We start from the raw sequence: 22,186 nt of genomic DNA, 5'->3' as shown, positions 1-22,186 counted from the left end.
CGATGTCCCTGCTCATATACGAGCCCGTCCTCTCCTATTTAATTGGGTTTAATAATTAGTTGCGTGCCTTACACTCTTGGTAATTGCAGACAATAGGACGGGGCGGTCGCGGCGCGCCTCGCCTCGAAGCGGCGCTGCTGTCGCGCGCGGGTGTTGGGGGAGGGGGAGGCGGGGTAGTGGAGGCGGCAGTGATTCCTCCCCCCCTCTCCGCCACACGGTGTCATCAGTGGCCAGTTCCACCCCGCTCCACCACAGCTTCGCTCCCGCCGCAGAGCCCTCGCGCTCGCAAAGTCACTTAAAATATGCCGGAGCTCCGCAGATTTTCCAAGTGGACATCGCGCGGCGGATGGGAAACGTCACCGGAGAGAAAAGACGAGAACGCTACCGGGCCCCGTCTGGCACTCATCACCGTGTCGGAGTGGAGAGCAGCGAGAGTGCGAAGAAGGCGAGAAAGCGAGGAGAGGCGCGGAGCGCCGGAAGAGGAGGGGCGGGGAACAAAAGAGCAGCGCGCAGCAGTTTCCTTTGTCAATTAAAAACGCCTCTCATTGGCGGCGCCCGCGCCCGCCGTTCTTTTATCTCGGCAGCCTCTCGGCGTGGCGCGGCCCTCTCGATGTGCGGATTAGAGCGGCTTATCGAGAGTCCCAGCAGATCCCAAAGTAGGCCAGGGCGACGAGAGACCACTCGTACCGGCCGCCAGTCGATAGCGAGTAGTCGACTCCCACGCGGCTACGTCAGCAGCCAGCGACTCCTTTTATTTCCGCCCCCACTCGCTGCGCCACCCCTGCCGGCTACTTAGCACGCCTGACCCACTTTCTCAGCATGATACGAGGACGTCTGGCTGGACTGCACCGTCCTTCCATGCAATTAACATTTGGCTCATACATCAACAGAGTGACTGACTGAGTAAGCCGAATAAATAGTTTTAGCGAGAAAGTGATGTGGGCAACAAGATTAGGTTTCAACGCCACATAGACAGCGAAGTCATTAGACGCGGAGAAAAAAACAGATAGGCCACGGGTGGGGAAGGCAATGCCCGTGCACTTTCAAAGGAACCATCTCGGCATTCAGCTTAAAGAATTTTTAGGATATAAGGGCAAATCTCAATCCGGAATTTCGTAACATGTATTTGAACTACCGCCCTTCTAAACACGAGTGCAGCTGCACTCTACCAAAACTAAGGTTCATAGATTTCGAAAAATAAATAAATGATACATTGGTGGGGATGGAAACATAACTGAATGTGTAAGAGAGAAACAGGAATCCGTCAATTTCTCTGTTTTCTCATTTCTTTGGTCGTTTTTCACGTAACTAAAACGGCACATCCCTCGGTCTTAGTTCATTATGTATATTATATCCTTCCTAAATATAAACTGCACTTTATGATTTAGGCAAATGCCGGGATGGTTCCTCTGAAAGGGCACGGCCGACTTCCTTCCCCATCCTTCACTAATCCGATGAGACCGATGACCACGCTGTCTGGTCTCCTTCCCCAAACCAACCAACCAACCACTTTATGATTTGTAAAAATTAGTTGATCGCGTAACTTCTGCGCTTTTATATAACCAAAGCAATTACTTTTGATGCAAGTAGACTTTAAATGCACATACATTATATATAAGGGCAACGGCCTTCCCGCAGTGGATACACCGGTTCCCGTGAGATCACCGAAGTTAAGCGCTGTCGAGCGTGGTCGGCACTTGGATGGGTGACCATCCGTGCCGCCATGCGCTGTTGCCATTTTTCGGAGTGCACTCAGACTCGTGATGCCAATTGAGGGTCAAGAATACCATCACAACGACCGGGAGAGCGATGTGCTAACCCCACGCCCGTCGTATCTGCATCCTACACTGAGGATGACACGGCGGTCGGATGGTCCCGGTAGGCCACTCGTGGCCTGAAGACGGAGTGCATATACGTATATATATATATATATATATATATATATATATATATATATAATTGTTATTTAGTTCTCTATAGAACTCTGCGCTATTATTACTGATAACAGCGAAAGATGTTTGAGAGGAACAGAAGCATGCTTTTTACAAGTTCGACAGCTACTGAAGCGATGTCTGGTATATTTTTGTTTTGAATTTTTTAAATTTTACCTTCTTTTTGAGGAAACTGAGCATTCTAATACTAAATGAGATATCTATACAGTTTTCTCCATTTTTGCTACAGAAACCCGTTGTTGCACATTACACACCGAAAACTGTCGAATGAAACCTGAATTACACATTGACAAATTCAGTTTTGCCATATATTGTTAATTAAGTAACCTATAGGAAGATAAATATTTAGAACAAAAATTTACCTTACTTTACGCAGCCCTTTGTATTTCCTCACTAAGTTACTAGACAGTTTACCTCCTCTGGTTTTAGAGGAATCTGGTAACCCACTGAACAGACACGTAAAGAAAGCGACCGTTTAGTATTTTATCCATCCTCAGCAAGTGTAGTTGTATATAACGAAATAATAAGCAACTTTCTTCAGAAGGCTGTACCTACCGTGTACAGCAAAGTGCCACCGCGGGCGCTGATGACCGCGCAGTTGAGGGCCCCAGAAACCAAACATCAGCAAAGTTCCGTGGTCATGTGGTTAATAGCGTCTACAGCTCTACTCCCGCGCCACCTCGCCCGGTTTTTCAACAACTGGATAATGACGGTATAAAAAGTGTGGAGAATATTACATTTCCTTGTCTGCGACAGTAAGTGTCGAGCAGATTTAATGTAAACACGTTTAGAGTTGTTGGAATTAATTATGAAAAATTATTTTGAATTATGCGATCATCATTATTAGTCGATTTACTCATTTCTGAGTGTCGTGACCTCGTTTCTTCATTGTTTTCTTAAGGAGGTTTTCTGGTCTGGAAGTCCGCTTTTTATCCCATTTTCATCCTTTTTTTTTAGGATAAATCAAAGGATAAGTCGAACAACGCTGATATCCTTTTGTTCAACTATCTTTTACCTACATTACAAAAATTATCCAAAGATATTTAAGGGTTATTAAACAAAATGGCGCCGAAGATCGTAATCCACGCCGTGCTCCGGTGGTTGGTTGGACCTGGTTCAGTAACTGGGTGATCTGAAGTAGACCAAACCAAAAATTATTAAAATATGTCAGTGTAGCTATGATCGGAATCTTTGAAAAGTAAAAAACAAATGTAATTTTTTCACAAAATAGCGTCTATTTGAAAAAAGTAAAAAACTCGACTTTGTTTGGGCCTTCAAACGTACATTTATAAATCGATATTTTGGAAATTGTTTAACATTTAGAGGTTCCGACTATAGCCAGTTTAAAGGAAGGTTTACTATCTTTTGGTTCAAAAAATCGATTTTTTTAAAAATTGCATTTTTGGATCCATAAAAGTGTTTAGAATCCACCCCTGAAACGGTTTTTCCGGATACGGAGCGGAAATGTTTGTTATTCGTGGTTGAACTTGCCTGAAATAGGCCTTTTTCACGCACCCGTTTCTTTCGGGAATTTCGACTTTGTAGTCCGAAAAATTATTCTATGTGGTTGCCCATGACTAAAACTGATAAAGTAATCAAGGAGCTTATGGCGTACTACGGCTTGGCAATACGATGACATTCCAGATGAAGAAGGCAATTTGGGCAACGAATTTCCACAAGTGTTCGACGGATGACCACCCACAACACCAAAATCGTCCGGCTGGGGAAACTAGTTGGTGCAAGTGGCGCATTGCAGAGGCTACCGGACATCTGGACGAATATCATCACGATAAGCCGCTCTCCAAAGAAGTTAAAAAAGTGATTCATCCGATCTACGCTGCCCTTTCGGAGGACGAGTTATTGTACCGGTTCTTGGGAGGAAACACACAAAATTCAAATGAAAGTTTGAATGCGTGTGTTTGGAATTTAGCCCCCAAGGATTTGCATTCTGGTACGAAGACTGTGAAGATCGCGACTTTACTGCCAGTGGGCAGCTTCAACGAAGGGTATTCAGCAATTATGAAGACCATGACAACGATGGACGTCACCCTGGGTCTCTATTCGACGCAGTTCGCCAAGCATACGGACGACCACCGGATTCAAGCGGCCGAAAACCGCTTTTCACGGGCCGTACGAGCGGCTCTGGAGCAGCTCAGGATGGCCCAGATCGAGCAGAACACCCTCTGTGAGGAAGAGGAAGGACTAGTTTATGGACCAGAAACAGCAGATTGAACGTAAGTTGCATAATATTGCGTTTATATATAGTCAAAACTTCAGAAGCGTTTTTCACGAAATGACTATTTTTTATCGCGCGGTAGGGTAACTTCAAACCTATTGAACCGATTGGCATGATACTTTGTTTCTGACGAAGCTAACTAAATTGTCTAGGAGTTGTACCACTTTTATTCCTATCCATCAACTATAAATATCTTTACTTGGCCAACGAATTCAAAAAATCGATGAAAAAAACCCATTTTTTTTCAAATGGCCGCCATTTGGTTTCCTATGGCCCAAATAACTTAAGCGAGGTACAACTCCTAAAGAATCTTATATACTTCACTAACGTCAACTCAATTTTGATTTCAGATGAGCCAGCTGACCTGTGACATACCGCGCGTGGATGTCTACATCGAAATTTTGTTTCGTTCCCACGGCACTTCCGTCTCTGCTCTTAGACATTTCCGGTCGAAAAAATTCCAATTTGTAGCGAAAATATCAATAAACATTTTGACCAATTTTGACATTGACATCTATAATACATCCCGAGAAAAAAATTCTCAAAGAACATGCTTTTTTCGGGCCAAAGATAGTAAACCTCCCCTTAATTCTGTACAAAATTAGCTAAGCGGCATCAATATTGGCCGAGTAGTTTTTCTGCAATCCTAACATCCAGCAAAAAAAAGTGACTTTTAGGAAATCCTGTTCAATGTTCTGAAAAGGGTTTTCGTCGGTTTTTGGGACATGCCATCAGTCTGCGATGCATGCAGCATGTAGTACGCCTTCCTCGATTTCGTAAATCTCGTTCGCATGCAGCTCTTCCTCCGGGCTGCAGATCTGACTTCTTCACTGGCCGTAGAGGTCCGCCTTTCGACTTCTATGAAATCGAACACCGTTCCCAAATTGTTCGCAATTTCGGCTGCTTCTTTACCGGAATATATGTGTTTTGGTGAAAGCGTCCGTGTCAGTAAATTTATCTACTCGTTATAGTTTCTAGTGTTCGCGCCAACTCATCTTTCCAGTAAATTACCAGCCGCTAGGTCTTCGTGAACAGGTCCGATAGCCTGCAAACGCCCTCCGTGGGAGCTAGACGATGGGGGAATGTCGGTCCAATGATCATGTATTTCGACTATATGCAACAGCTTACGGGCAAAACGATTTCGTCCACATGTTCTCCGTAGGATATCGAAATACGGAATGAAAAATCAATTTTCTGAAAGTTCTAGACCAGGAAACACCTGCAAGTAACTGAATCTTCGAGTAGATGCTTCCATCCACCGCGATCTGAATCTCTTCTTATTACACAATGGGAAACAGCGGGAGGATAATATTTTTCGCTTGATCCAACCTTCGATCTGCTGTTCTTCCTCACAGTCGTCCCCATTCTCTTTTGTCTTGAAAGACGGTCTTTTCAAAATTATCCCCTTCTCTTCTTGTAGTATGCCCGAGGAACTGGAATCAGCTTGGACAGATACGAGAGTATAACTTCTTCTGATGCTAGGTTCTTCTGTAATGGAAGCACCGGTTCTTCTTTCTGACCGTGTTACGCACATCTTCCTCCAAAACCACATCTCGAAGACATTAATTCGACTGTTGTCACAGTGCAGCTATAGCAGCTGTGTGCAGGAAACGCTAATGATTCCACTTAGCAGATCTATGTTTTTTGTATATTGCCGGTTCTGCCAGATCTTAGCGAATATGAAGACGATTTGTCGTTTTATTTCCTTATCACACAATATCTTGTGTTACTGATCTTAGATCCTGGATATGCACAATCATTTATTACCTCCGGAGCCTGTAATTGGCCTCTAAGTTGAACTTGATCAGCAAATGATAGATTGTTGTTTTTTCAGCCGTCAATTGAAATTACAACATCCCAGCGATCAAGTTCGCTCTAGATGACATACTCTGCCCAGAACTGAGGTGACAGTGTATAATCTTGTCTAGCTTCAATCGCTACATCTAAAAATTCCAAGTATTCACCATCTGGCTTTATGGTTGCAGTTTGACTGCTATAAAGACCATTTGATTATGACACTAGGCGGTTTGGAACACAAAACTCATTGGCCGTATGCAACAACTTGTCCTACGTGACACAATCAAAGGCTACAATCAAAGGCATTGGCAACAAATGAAGGCTGGGACACAGAACGACCATTTTTATATTATCTGTCTCAAACTCACGATTACCTCTCGAGTACTTTTAATTTTCATAAAACCTGCTTCATCTGCATAAATCTGAGATTGCGGGTATTGCTTTAGGTGTTGGTTTATTATGTATAGGAGTTCTTTGCTGACATGCGATATTAATACGGTAGTCCGGTAACTGTAGAAATCCTTAACTGTCTTGGAGTTCAGCTTTGTTTTGTTTTTTTCAAATGCTTTGTAAATGCCAACTAGGATTGTCCATTTCACTGAATAGAATATAAGATGCTGTGTCTGATTCCATGTATATGTTCTCTTCTTCAGTGTTACTTCCTTAGCAGTAAAGGATTCCAAAAAGTTGTTCCCACTTCACTTTTGCTTCCTTATTGTCACCGATAAGATTGCCATTTAAATCTTCTATCGACCTTGATTTGAATTCTCGGTTAATGATGTTTACATTCTTAAGAGTTTGGTTTAGCTTTTTCATGCTGTTCTCTTTCGTCACGAATGCTAGTGACATACTGTCTTGTCAGTTCATCACATATCTTGCGTTAAATATCGTCGGTGCCGTTATCATGTTAATGCGCTACAAGAAACCAAGCTTTCGACTGTTTCCACTGTTGTCTTCCTCAGGAAAAAAAATAATTGTCAGATTTTAACGATGTGGTGTTCCTGCCTGTGTCCAGGGATTACATTGACGGAGTTCCGTTATCTGTAGCTTCTTTACTTCCATCTAGAGGTATGGTACGGAATAAATTCCTATGAAGGGTCTCACAACTGCTCGCACCCACGCATGGCTTGATGTGTAGCCCGTACCTGTATTAAAGTTGTTCACACGCACATTATAATTTCTACAGTTTCTTTGCTGATTAAATCGTAGTAATTTGAAAGGTGGGCTAGAGTATGTCATTCCTCGAATAAGTTCTTGTGCTAATTTGTAAGTCAGCGTTTGGCAACAGAATACATAAAAGGCAGTGTTCTCACTGACTAACTCATCATGGAAAGGCCCAAATCGGTAAGGATAGGAACTTGAAATTTGGAGAACAAGTGGATCTCATACTGTACGCTTCGTTTAAGAAGGAGTTTTTCGAAATTCCAACACTAACAGTGTGAAACAGGGGATGGAGTTTTTTTAAAAAAAACGACGTTGTGAAGGCAATTTCGAGGACAAGCCTTCGAAAATTGGTATTTTATTGCAATGTCAGAAATGAAAGAAAACGTGTTGGAGCATTTTTGGAAATTTAACCCTATAGGGTGAAATTGTGTGTGAATGCTTTTTTTTGAAAATGTATCATTATCAGAGGACTACTAAAGTATTTTCAAGGCTACTACATCTATAAACATTGGTGTCTGAATTCTCGGTTACAAGTAAAAAAAATACGTGTTTCAGTGTTTTTACAAACTGAACCCCTGGGGGGTGGGGTTAAATATGTGAAGACATTTTTTATGAAAATGTTTTGTTATGAAAGCAATTTTGATGCTAAATATATCAAAATTTAAATTTGGCTTCTAAGCTAGAAATAAAAAAATACGTGTTTTACTTTTTTGGGAAATTTAAACCCTAAGGCTGTGAAACGGGTATCAAAGCTTTCATGGAAATATTTCACTGTGCAAGCATTTTTGAAGCTAAATATATAAGAATTTATATTTGGCTCCTGTGTTAGAAATAAAACATACTCATTTCACTGCTTTTGAAAATTCAATCCCAAAGGGGATGAAAGAGGGGGCGACACATTTTATGAAAATATTCCATTGAAAAAGCATTTATAAAGTTAAATCTTCGAAAATTGGCGTCTGGGTACTTGCTTGGAGATAAAAAATTTGTGTTCCTCTGTTTTAGGGAATTCAAGTCCTAAGTTCATGAAACAGGTTCACACTGATTCACTGAGTGAGCATCGCACAGCACAAGTCACTAAGGACAGAAACCGGACCTTTGGAGAGGGTGTGAATGTTATACTGTAGGCATCGTTTAAAAAGGGACTGTCCGAAATTGCACTGCTGAGAGGGTGAAATAAGAGATGAAAGACTATTTGAAGGAACATCGCTAATAAGGGAATTTTGAAGATAGAACTACGAAAACCGGTATTTGGTATCTCACTCAGAAAATGAAAAATACTTGTTTCATCATTTTTTGTAATTCAACCACTAAGGATGTAAAATAGTAGGTGGAAGTTTTTTTGAAGATAATAAATAGTAAGGAACTACTACAGGATTTTAGGGCTACATCTACGACAGTTGATATTTGACTTCTCGGTTATAAGTAACAAAAAAAAAAAAAAAAAGTGTTTCAGTGTTACTGGAAATTCAACCCCTGAGGAAATACAATAGAGGATGAAAATTTTCTTACATTAAGAAAAATTTTAAAGCTAAATTTATGAAAAACTGTATTTCACTTGTTGGTTAGAAACAAAAAAATAGTTGTTAGGAGATGAAAGTTGCTTTGGAAATATTTCCACAAGAATGCAAAATGCATAATTAACAAAAGCATTTGCCCCTGCTACCAGAATTGGTTTTTGGTCAGAAGTGCATTCGGAGAAGACCATGCTTATACGGCCTTAATTAGCGTGAAAAGTGTTGCAGTTTGTGAACTACATAAAAATTTTATTAATTTAAAAAAAATGTGTGCAAGCTATACATTCTTCACGAGCGAAGCAGCTGACGCTAAGCTGGTCATACCATAAACGGAGCTACTGGATAATGTACGACCCTGACTTCCTCGTAGCTGTGTTGAATGACCTCGAGCCTAACAGGGAAACGGTAGGTTGGCGGTAGGGTGCAGGGAGCCTCGTACTTTGTACAAGGCTGGTTAAGCACTGGTTATCTCAATACGAAATGTATGAATGTATTGTTCCGCGGCGATATGAATTAATAAAATTTTCTCGTGCTTCCAGCTGCGTCAGGTGGTTAAAAACCCATGAGATTTCGACCGAGCTCTCCTCAGTCATTGTCAAGTGGTAAGACTGATTGCTGTGTCGCCGTGGCCGCGTCGTTATATAGCCGCACTGCTGGCTGTGACGTCACTAGAGCTCTCTTCCCCGCCATATATGGTAACGTTTTCATCCGTCCTCCGTCGCTCCCGTTTTAACCTCGCAATGCCGGATCACAGGCTGTGCTGAGCTGCAAACCGCCGTACTTGTTGATGGTGTTTTCAGAGGTTTTTATTTCAATAGCTTCTTTTATGACGCTATCCCAAAATCTCTTCGTCCTTTTAACGACATATGTTTTTTCGAATAGAATTCGGTGTCCATTTTCTAAGGCGTGTTCTGCCACGGCTGATTTTTCTGGATAGCGTATGCGTAAGTATCTCTCGTGTTCCTTCCGGCGTTGCTCCACAGTGCGTACTGTTTGGCCGACGTAGTAACAGCCACACTGACATGGTATCTTTTACACTCCTGGCGTTCTAAGCCCTAGATGTCCTTCACAGGGTTCATTATCTGTAGAATTTTTTCTGGGGGCCTGAACACCGACGAAATGTTATATCTCTTCAGCAGCCGGCTAATCTTTCCCGGCACCGTACCACAGAAAGGCAAAAACAAAAGCAAGGCCCATAAGTCTTCCAGATTTTGGTGTCCAGCCCTGTAATGACCACCCAGTATCAAAAGACCCAAAAGAGATTTGATTTCTTCCTCATATGTTGGTTTGGCGTCACGGTCTCTTGTGAAATTTGATGCAATGTTTTGTGTTGAAATATTTGTGCACGATGTAATCGTTCTCATTATTATGTCATTTATAAATATCGAAAACAACAGTCCACAGCAGCTTTCGCAGATTTTGCGATAGCTTTCACACCAGGGAGATGAATAACGAGGTGCACATTTCTCGTTCTTACGTTGCGACTAAGACAACTTTTCATCTTTTTGGTAACCTTAACCTTTCCAATAAAAAAATTCCTTCTTGCTTTCATTATCCGCTGCACGTACTTGCGGTTCCAGTTCCAGGTTGTCTTCAGCCTCTGTTTCCGTGTCACTGTGATGACAGAGAACTTCACAACTGTCTATTTCCTCCTCTTCCTCTTCTCCTTCTTCAAACGTTGCGTCTAAGACCTCTTCCAGAAGTTCAGCACTCTTTCTTGTTCTATTTCATAACGATTCATAGCTGTTTCAACTGCACAGAGCGACAAAATACAAGCAGCTGCTATGGAACACAACTGTGCGCTTTCTCACAGCCCTGCAACATAAACAGTCGCGCAGGGTACCGACCACACCCCAAGGTACATTGTTGCGTGTTTTCTTGGAACTTGCACTTCCATTGTAGATTCTATTGTTACTCAAAGCTTTCATATTACGTCCTAGAAAGGTACCAAAGAACATGACCTTATACTCCTCTCCATTACATAATAATCCATCGATAAGGATGACTGGGGAGTTCTGAACACCCTGCGTGACTGCTTAAGGTCTAAGATTTCTTTAATGTAAAACATATTCTTTTTTTTATTATTCAATGCTGTTAATAATATATTTCCTCCTTCTGATACTAATGGCAGTCTTTGCACAAACCTTACAATTTTTTGGAAATAATAAATGAACTTCCAAAATATAACCATATATACAGTCATCTGGTACATAAAGAATTGTCTCACAATTAAAACGTTTTGTAATGATTGAGACATTCCTCAAACAAATATATTGTTTGCATCTAAATATGCCATATAATTTGATTGTTTTTTATGTCTCAAAATCTGTCATATGTTTATTATTGTATTTAGCACACCTTTTTAAATTGTGAGAGATTTTGCCTCGAATTTCTTTTTCAAGAAATAAAATCATACCATAATCATGTAATAAATCTAATTCAGCTTCAGACTAGAAGATAATTTATCAGTACTTGAGGCCATAAATTTAAATGTATCTAAAAATCTGAATTTTAATCCAACATCAACCACCACTAGTAACATATTTTTGTTAATTATTTATAATCACATCAGTATCTCAGTTATCTGTTGTTAATTCTTTGATAAGAAAATGAACATCGTAATTTTCTAAATAATGAATATAACCTGGAATAGGAGAAGGATTTTTATAACTAGGCTTACAACTTTCATGTTCCACTCCTTGATATTTTCCTGTTAAATGAAAATGTTCTCTTACTTTTTTCTCTTTTAGTAAATCTCTTTTCACAAATAAATCAAAATTTTCAATTTAAAGAATTTATTTTACTTTCATTTGTCATTATCATTGCAACTTTTCAATCATTTGCTTCTTTAATTTCTCTAGATTCTTGTTTTTACTTTCCAACAAATTTTTCACTGCATTTAGACCAGTGTATGTAACAGGATTTTTATAACCATCATTAAAATATTTACTATAAACACTAAATGAAATTGGTAAATGTTTTTGATATTCATAAAAATAAACTTTTTCAGGCTTTGTTTGAGAAGTGTTAACATTTTTTAAAAGACATTCGAAATCTGCATAATTTCAAAAGTTTACTCAAAGAATTATTATAATTTGTAAATTTAATTTTTTACCCTTCTACAGGTATATCTATTTTTACTTCTTTCTGTTCTTTGGAATTGTTTTCATAATTGTCTAATTTTTCTTGAAAATAAAAATATCTTATAGATCTATCAGAAGGATAAATGTTTTATTTGTGTTTAGTTGATTGTGATTTAAATAATCTAGATTAATTATTTATCCAGCAATAATATGAATAATTTTTTTCTTGTATTAAAAGAAAATTAACATGTATGTCTTGTGTATTTTTTGTATGGTAAAGAGGATACACAATAAATATTTTATCATAAATGTAAAACACACACAAATACTCACTCTCACACTCTCATACTCGCCCACACTGTCAAAGTCACACTCACACTCACACTCACCTTCACTCTTAGCTTCACATTCACTTTCACACTCACACTCACACTCAACCTCAATTCACAGTCACACTCTTCCTCACACTGACCCTCACACTCACCCTAACCATCACCACCACACTCAAACTTACTCTTGCACAAACACAAACACTTATGTTCACCTTGATGCTCATACTCTTACACTCACTCACACACATACTCGCCCTCACACTCTCACTCACAATCACATTCACAACCATACTCACACTCACACCTACATTGAAACTAACCTTCACCTGTACCCTTACCCTCATGGCCACAGTCACACTCACACTCCCACTCACACTCAGCACCATCCTCACAATCAGTCACACTCACTCTTATACAAATACTGACATTCATGCTCACACTCATACTCACACTCACACTCACTCAGATATCCACTCTCACAACCACTCACCCTCGACTTCATCCTCAGCTTCACTGTCACAGTCACTCTCGCACTGATCCTCAAATGCACCCTCACTCTCACCCTCATCTTCACCCTCATCCTCTCAAAATGGCTCTGAGCACTATGTGACTCAACTGCTGAGGTCATAAGTCCCCTAGAACTTAGAACTACTTAAACCTAACTAACCTAAGGACAACACACACATCCATGCCCGAGGCAGGATTCGAACCTGCGACCGTAGCGGTCGCGCGGTTCCAGACTGTAGCGCCAGAACCGCTCGGCCACCAAAAGCTGGCCCCTCATCCTCTCACTCACCCTTACACACACCCTCTAACTCACACCGACACACACATTCACACACAAACTCTCACACCTACATGCTGGTCCACACTTACCCTCATCCTCACATTCACTCTCACACACACTTTCACATTCACACATACTGACCCCACATTAACCCTCACACTCACAGTAACGTGCACTGACCCTCACCCTAACATTCACCCCCACTCTCAACCTCTTGCTTGTATTCACCCTCACACACCCTCACACTTACACTCACACACTTCCCCACACTCATCCACATACTCATCCTCACACTCACAGTCACATACATACTCCCACTCACATGCACATCAACATTCACACTCACATTGGAAAACACCCTCGCACTCACACTTATACCGACACTCACTATCCTTCACTACACTATCACCTCATACTCACTTTCACTGTCATTCTTACCATCAACTTCACCCCCACACTCACATTGAGTAACACACTCATCCATACACATACTCTCAAACTGACCCAACAACTCTTCCTCATGCACTCGCTATAACACTCTCTCTCACACTCACTGTCACAAACATCCTCACTCTCAGCCTGAAATTCACCGTCACCCTCATGCTTAACCTTACACTCACTCAACCTAACAGTTACAGTCACTCCAATACTCAAACCCACACTCACACATATTCACACTCACACTAAATCTCTCTCATACACACTAGCACACACTCTATCACCCTAACCCTCACCCTTGTGCTCAAGCTCAGCCTCATCAACACACTCACCATCACCCTCACCCTCACTGTCACCCTCACCCTCACCCTAATACTCAATATCATCCTCACTTTTACCTTAGCATACACCCTCAAATTGACAGCAACACTCTGAATCAAACTCATACTCAAAACCCACACACACTGTCACTTTCACACTCACCCCAACCTTACTCTCAACATCAACTTCATCCACACTCTCACCTTCAGCCTGAACCTAAATCACTCTCGCCCTCATGGTCTGCCATTTCACCACAACACTCCTCAGCATCACTCAGACTCTCAACCCTACACTCACCCTCACACTCAAACTCCCACTCACATTCGTATCATGCTTGTACTCACACTCAGACTCACATTCACAATCACAGAACACACATTCACACACATGCTGCTACTCACTCTCACACTCACCTTCACACTCGCTCTCACCTTCACTTCCAGCCTCACATTCGCTTTCTCACTCTCAAACACACACACTATTCCACACATTCAACCTGACCCTCTCCCTCACTCTCACCATCATGGTCACCCTCATCCTCACATTCACCCTTAGACACACCATCAGTCTCACTCTCACAGTACCTTTACCCTTACCCTCATACTTGCACTCAGCCTCACAGTCAGAGTCACACTCATACACATACTCACACTCACATTCACATTGACCCCCTCATTCACCCTCACACTCATCCTTGTACTCCCACTCATATTAGAATTCACTCTCACAGCCATCTATAACCTCACCCTTACACTCTCCATTTCGAATTCACTCTCACACTCACCTATAACCTCACCTTTTCACTCTCCATCACACTCACTCTCACCTTCACCCTGATGCTCACACTTACACTCATACATTACGATCACACTGATACCCAGCCTCACACTCCCCTGCACACACACATCATCTAACTTACACCACTCACAACCACAACCACAACGAGACTCACTCTCACACTTACCTCACACTCACAATTACCCTCACACTCATGCTCACACTCACCCCCTCTCATTCACACTGACTAATCACCTACTCACCCTCAGCTCATACGCACCTCACACTCACCCACACAATGAAATTCACCTTCATTCTCAGTCTCACATTCACCTTCACACTTGCCCTCAAACTCACCCTCAATATCATCCTTATACTTGCTTCCATTTTCACCCTCACCCTCAGCCTCATGCTAACCCTCAAACTCACAGTATACCCTACACACACTCTCACACTCACACCCACTCCCACACACATACACAAACACTCACACTCACCCTAGCACTAAATCTCAGACCCACCCTCACCCACACTCATCCAATCACCCTCTCCATGTCTCTCACCCTCACCATCACCCTGACTCTCTCCCTCAAACTCATACCCATCTTTGAACTCACTCTCGCATTCATACTCACTCTCATACTCATCAAGAAACTCACTAACACACACTCAGACTCAGATTCACACTCAATCTCACACCCACTTTCACACTCACACTCACACTCACCTTCAAACCCTCATTCTCTCCCTCACACTGACTCTCACACTCACACTCATCCTCATACACACAATCAATCTGTCAGTCAAACTCACACACATCCCCCCATTCACCCTCATACACATCCTCACAATCATGCTGAACTAGCCTAAACTCACTTGCATCCTCACACTCAACCTGATCCTCATCCTCACCCTCACACTCATCTTCACCGTTTCCCTAATGTTCATAATCAGCCTCACATTCACACTCACCCCCTACCCTAACCATCTCACTCAATCTCTTACTCACATTCACACACATCCTTACACTCACCATCCCACTTACCTTCATGCTTACCCTAACAGTCACCCTCAGCATGACTGTCAGCATCACCATTACAAAGACTCTCACTCACCACCACATTCACCCTCATCCTCACACTCACCCTACACTCTCACTCATTCACCCACACTCACATTCACACTCACACACTAACACTCACCCTCATACTCAACATCACACTCAACCTCACACTCACACTCACACTCCAACTTACCCTCTCCCTGACCCTCACTGACACATTCACTACTCCCACACAGATACACACTCACACTAACACTCACCTCACACTGATCCACACACTCACTGTCACCCTTATCCACACCCTAACCCTCACTCGTACACTCACAGTGACACACACTCATGCACTCCCTCATTCTCCACCCCCACCCACATCCTCACCCCCACTCTCACTCTCACTCTCTCTCACATACACTCACTCTCTCTTACCCTCACCCACATAGGTCAGGTTACCTTGGGTTGGATTAGGATAGGTTAGGTTAGGTTGTGTTAGGTTGGTTTTTTAGTTAAGGTTGGGTTAGGTTAGGTTAGGTTGGATTAAGTTATGTTAGGATAGGTGTGGTTAGTCTGGGTTAGGTTACGTTGGGTTAGTTAGGTTAGTTTATGTTAGGTTAGTTTAGGTTCACCTACATCTACATTTATACTCCACAAGCCACCCAACAGTGTGTGGCGGAGGGCACTTTACGTGGCACTGTCATGACCTCCCTTTCTTGTTGCAGTCTGGTATGGTTCGCGGGAAGAACAGCTGCCAGAAAGCCACTGTGCATGCTCGAATCTCTCTAATTTTATATTCGTGATCTCCTCGGGGGGTATAAGTAGGGGGAAGCAATATATTTGATACCTCAACCAGAGTTAGATTAGGTTAGGTTGGGTTAGCATGGTATAAGCTTGGTTAGGTTGGATAAGGTTGGGCTAGGTTAGTTTAAGTTCTGTTAGGTTAGATTAGGTTGTGTTAGGTTAGGTTACAATGGATTAGGTTAGTTTAGATTAGATTAGTTTATGTTAGGTTAGCTGTGGTTGGTTAAGTTAGGTTTGTTTATATTGGGTTAGCTTAGGTTGGGTTATGTTAGATTAGGCTGGGTAAGTTTAGATTAGGTTAGTTTAGATTAGATGTTTTTAGAATAGGTTAGATTAGTTTACAATAGGTTTGGTTAGGTTGGGGAGGTTATATTAGGTTAAGTAGGGGCAGGTTAGGTTAGAATGGGGTAGGTTACGTTAGGTTGGGTTTGGTTGGGTTGTGTTAGGTTAGTTTAGGTTGTATTACGTTAGGTTCGGTTAGGTTAGTTTAAGTTAGATTAGGTTAAGCTAGGTTAGTTAATTTGGTTAAGTTAGTATAGGTTGGGTTAGGTTAAGTTGGGTTGGGTTGGGTTAAATTAGATTAGGCTGGTTAGTGTAGATTAGGTTAGTTTATGCTAGGCTCAGTTAGTTCAGGTTCGGTAAGGTTAGGTTAGGCTAGGTTAGGGTAAGTCACAGTCTTATACGTCCTGTGTACGAGGTAGAAGAGTCTCCTCAGGGCTGTGGTAGTAGTAGTAGTAGTAGTGGAGCACATTTCTTGGTTGATGACATTAAGCTGATCTTCCTCATCTAGTTCCACAGTCCCTACACCCAAACGTTTAATGATGAATTTTGGCTTTGCATGGCAATTCCTCAACCGTAGTTCTCCCTGATATGATCTCGTGGCCTAGGGGCAAAGGTTTTTACTTGTAATCAAAACATTCTGGGCTTCAGATTTGTATACAGCCACAGCCTAAGTTCTGAATAAGAATCATCAACAATATCAGTTGAAGACGTCTCACTTAAGAAGTCATCCTTACTATGCCAATTTGTCAGAGAGGGCACAAAAGTGGTTGAAAGCACTCTCACTGCCTTACGCTGGGAAACTGCCCCTAAACGGTGGAAGAATTAGCAATGTATAATGGTATGAGGATGCGGAAGGCAGTGGAATCCACTACATTAAGGATACGTAATATGTATCCACAGGACATCTGCCCTGTAACCGAAATACGAGTATAAATGAAAAAGTGTCATGATGATCTCACCATTGGCAAAATATTGTGGATTAGTGCCCTGTTTGGATCTCTGGGAACTGATTGCCATTAGAAAAATCTGGAATAACCAGTAAAGGGATAACATTTTATGATTCTTAGTATGGAATGAATGAAGTCTGAACATAGCGAGAAAGCTAGAAAATCTGAAATGAGGAAGTACAAAGTATCAGTTTAGATATAATGTGAATCAGTGAACTGAAATGTCAAGAAGATAGGTTTCCTGGTAGAACGAATGTACGTTAATATCAGCAGCAGCATTAAAATGGTGTAACTGGAGCTTTTTTTATCATCAGTCTTTTGATTAGTTTGATGCGGCCCGCCACGAGTTCCTCTCCTGTGCTAACCTCTTCATCTTCATCTCAGAGAAGCACCTGTAACCTACGTCCTCAATTATTTGCTGGAAGTATTACAGTTTCTGCCTTCCTGTACAGCTGCCTGTCTTCCTGCTACAGCCCCATCTAGTACCATGGAAGTCTTTCCCACATGTCATAACAGATGTCCTATCATCCTGTCCCTTCTCCTTATCAGTGTTTCCACATATTCCTCTCCTCTCCAATTATACACAGAACCCTCTCATTCCTTACCTTATCAGTCCACCTAATTTTCAACATTCGTTTGTAGCACCATATCTCAAATGTTTCGATTCTCTTCTCTTCCGGTTTTCCCACAGTCCATGTTTCATGCCGTACGCCAGACGTACATTCTCAAAAATTTCTTCCTCAAATTAAGGCCGAGATCTGATGTTACTAGACTTCTCTAGGCCAGGAACTCCCATTTTGCCATTGCTAGTCTGCTTTTGATGTCCTCCTTGCTCTGTCCGTCACTCGTTAGTTTACTTCCTACGTAGAAGAATTCCTTAACTTCATCCACTTCGTGACCATCGATTCTGACATTAAGTTTCTTGCCGTTCTCATTTTACTGCTTCTCATTACCTTCGTTTTCTTCTATTTACTCGCAGTCCATACTTTGGACTCATTAGACTGTTCATTCCATTCAGCCTCTTCTTCACTTTCACTCAGGATAGCAACGTTATCAGCGATCGTATCATTGATATCCTTTCACCTAGAATTTTAATCCAAATCCTGAACCTACATCCTAGTCTTACAGGCTTTTTAATACGATTACTTCGTTCTTGGTCGTCCACTCTTATTACCCCCTCTTGGCTGTTATACATAATGTATACGATCCGTCTCTCCCTATAGCTTACCCCTACGTTTCTCATAATTTCGCACATCTTGCACCATTTTGCAATGTTGAGCGCTTTTTCCAGGTCGTTAAACCCTATGAACGTGTCTCGATATTTCTTTAGTCTTGCTTCCATTACTAACCGCAACATCAGAATTGACGCTCTCGTGCCTTTATCTTTCCTAAACCAAACTGATTGTCATCTAGCGCATCCTCAATTTTCTTATCCATTCTTCTCTGTATTATTCTTGTAAGTAACTTGGGTGCATGAGCTGTTAAGCTGATTGTGCGATAATCCTCGCACTTGCTAGCTCCTGCAGTCTTCAGAATTATGTGCCTGACATTTTTCCGAAAGTCAGTTGGTATATCGCCTGTCTCATACATTCTACACAAAAACGTGAATAGTCGTTTTGCTGTCATTGGCTCCAGTGATTTTAGAAGCACTCGTCAGCTCTTGCCGTCTTCGGAATTGTGTGGATGATGCTTCTCCTAAAGTATGATGGTATGTCACCAGACTCAAACATACTTCACACCAACGTCAATAGTCGTTTTGTTGTCACTTCACCCAGTAATTTTAGAAATTCTGATGGAATGTTATCTACCCCTTCTGTCTTACTTGATTTTAAGTGCTCCAAAGCTCTTGTAAATTATGATTCTGATACTGATTCCCCAATCTCATCTAAATGGACTCCTGTTTCTTCTTCTATCACAAATATTCCCCCTCATAGAAGCTTTCAGTGTATTCTTTCCACCTATCCTGTCTCTCCTCTGCATTTACCAGTGGAATTCCCGTTGCACTCTTAATGGTATCACCTTTGCTTTTAATTTCACCGAAGGTTGTTTTGACTTTCCTGTATGCCGAGTCTGCCCTTCCTAGAATCATTTCTTTTTCAATGTCTTCACATTTTTATGCAGCCATTTCGTCTTAGCTTCCGTGCACTTCCTATTTATTTCATTCCTCAGCGACTTGTAATTCCTTATTCCTCAATTTCTCGCAACGTTTTTGTACTTCCTCCTCTAATTGAACCATTGGTTTTTTCGCAGTTACCTTCTTTGTACCTATGTTTTCCTTTCGAACTTCTGTTATCGCCCTTTTTAGGGATGTCCATTTCTCTTCACCTGTACTGCCTACTGAGCTATTCCTTATTGCTGTATCTATAGCCTTAGAGAACTTCAGCCGTATCTCGTTATTCCTTAATCGATCCGTATCCCACTTCCTTGCGTATTGATTCTTCCTGACTAATATCTTACACTTCAGCCTATTCTTCATCACTACTATATTGTGATCTGAGTTTATGTCCACTCCTGGATACGCCTTACAATCCATTATCTGATTTCGGAATCTCTGTCTGACCATGATGTAATCTAACTGAAATCTTCCCGTATCACCCGGCCTTTTCCAAATCGACCTCCCCCTCTTGTGATTCTTGAACAAAATATTCGCTATTACTAGCTGAAACTTGTTCTCCTCTCTCATTCCTTGTCCCAAGCCCATATTCTCTACTAACCTTTTCTTTTACTCCTTCCCCTACAACTGCATTCCAGTCCCCCATTACTATTAGGTTTCCATATCCCTTTACATTCTGTATTACACTTTCAATGTCCTCATACACCTTCTCTGTCTCTTCATCTTCAGCTTGCGACGTCGGCATGTATACTTGAACCATCGTTGTCGGTGTTGGTTTGCTGTCGATTCTGATAAGAATAACCCTACCACTGAACTGTTCACAGTAACACATTCTCTGCCGTACGTTCCTATTCATAACTTATCCTTTTCCCGTTATACCATTTTCAGCTGCTGTTGATATTACCCTATTCTCATCTGACCAAAAATCCTTGTTATCTTCCCACTTCACTTCGCTGAGCCCTACTGTTTCTCGACTGAGTCTTTGCAATTCCATTTTCAGATTTTATAGTTTCCCTAGCACGTTCAAGCTTCTGACATTCCGAGCCCTGACTCGTAGAACGTTATGTTTCTGTTGATTATTCAACCTTTTTGTCATTATAACCTCCCCCTTGACAGTTCCCTTCCGGATATCCGGATGGGGACTATTCTGGATTCTTTTGTCTATGGAGAGACGTTTCTCCAATTACAGGCCACGTGTCTTGCGGATACACGTTACGTTTATTTCATGCAGTGGTTTCCATTGCCTTCTGCATCCTCATGCCGTTGATCATTGCAAATTCTTCCGCCTTTAGGGCAGTTTACCACTCCTAGGACAAGAGAGAGCCCTAAACCTCTGTCCACTCCTCCGCCCTCATTGACAAGGTCGTTGGCAGAATGAGGGTGACTTCTTATGCTGTGAGTCTTCAGCCACCAACGCTGATTACTAATAAAAATTCAAGCAGTGGCGGGATTCAAACAGCGGACCGAAAATATTTCGATTATGATTCAACTACGCTACCACTAGACCACGGGTAACGGGAGTAGGACTCGCAATGATTAGGAAAGTGAGCTAGAGAGTGAGCTACTGTGAATAGTTCGGAGATAGGGTTTTCCACATCATATTCGACAGCAAACCAACGCTGACAAAGATAGTCCAGGAGTATATGCCGATGTTGCAAGGAGAAGATGAAGGGATAGAGAAAGTATATGAGGATATTGAACGGATAATTCAATATGTGAAGGGAGATGGAAATATAATTAATAGTCATTAGGGATTGTAAAGCACTTGTAGGGGAAGGTATAGAAGAAAGGGTTATGAGGCAGTACACGCCTGGCCTTGCGAATGAGAGAGGAGAAAAACTAATTATGTTCTACAATAAATGTCAGATGGAACAGCGAATACTCTCTTCAAGAATCACAAGAGGAGTAGGTGTTCTTGAAAAAGACTCACGGGGGTTCATCACAGTCATACAGAGAGTATGAAATCAGATATTGGATTGTAACGTGTACTCAGGAGCACATGAAGACACATATCACAATTTACGTGAGTAATGATGAACGGTAGAATGAAGATTAAAAGAATAATCAGTGAGGAAGGAAGTGGGATACCGAAGTACTTAAAACTGATGAGACTGATCTGAAGTTTATTAAGTACTTGTATACCGTGATAAGAAATACCAGAATAAGCAATTCAGTAGAGTAGATATCTATAAAATCCTCTATCACAGATTCTGGAGAGTCAAAATTAGCTACAAAGAAGATAATTTCGAAGAAACCTCGAATGACAGAAGAAATACTTTAATTGATCGACGAAAGAAGGAATGGCAAGAGCACAGTACTATAAATTACTTCAGGCTGACATAAATCGGAGTGTAGGGAACTCATGACGATAAGGCTGCAAGAAAAATGTGAGGGAATAGAAAAAGAAATGACCGTCGGAAGGACTGACTCAGCATGTAGAAAAGTCAAATCAATCTTTGTTGAAATTAAAAACAAGAGTGGCAATATTAGATTACAACGTTAATTCCACTCTTAAACGCAGAGGAAAAGACGGATGGGTGGAAAGAGTGCATTGGAAGTCTCTATGAGCGGGGAGGTTTGTC

The 22,186-nt window shown here is 41.5% G+C and overlaps 1 pseudogene; it reads left to right on the top strand.

The window, feature by feature from the left end:
- Positions 1-1,619: 1,619 nt before the first annotated feature.
- LOC126196083 (5S ribosomal RNA) lies at positions 1,620-1,737 on the top strand (annotated as a pseudogene).
- The last annotated feature ends 20,449 nt before the right edge of the window (positions 1,738-22,186 follow it).

Source organism: Schistocerca nitens, chromosome 7 (genome assembly GCF_023898315.1).
Source record: "Schistocerca nitens isolate TAMUIC-IGC-003100 chromosome 7, iqSchNite1.1, whole genome shotgun sequence".
Lineage (NCBI taxonomy): Eukaryota > Metazoa > Arthropoda > Insecta > Orthoptera > Acrididae > Schistocerca > Schistocerca nitens.
Note: the sequence above shows the minus strand (reverse complement) of the source record. Positions and strands in the feature narration are given on the sequence as shown.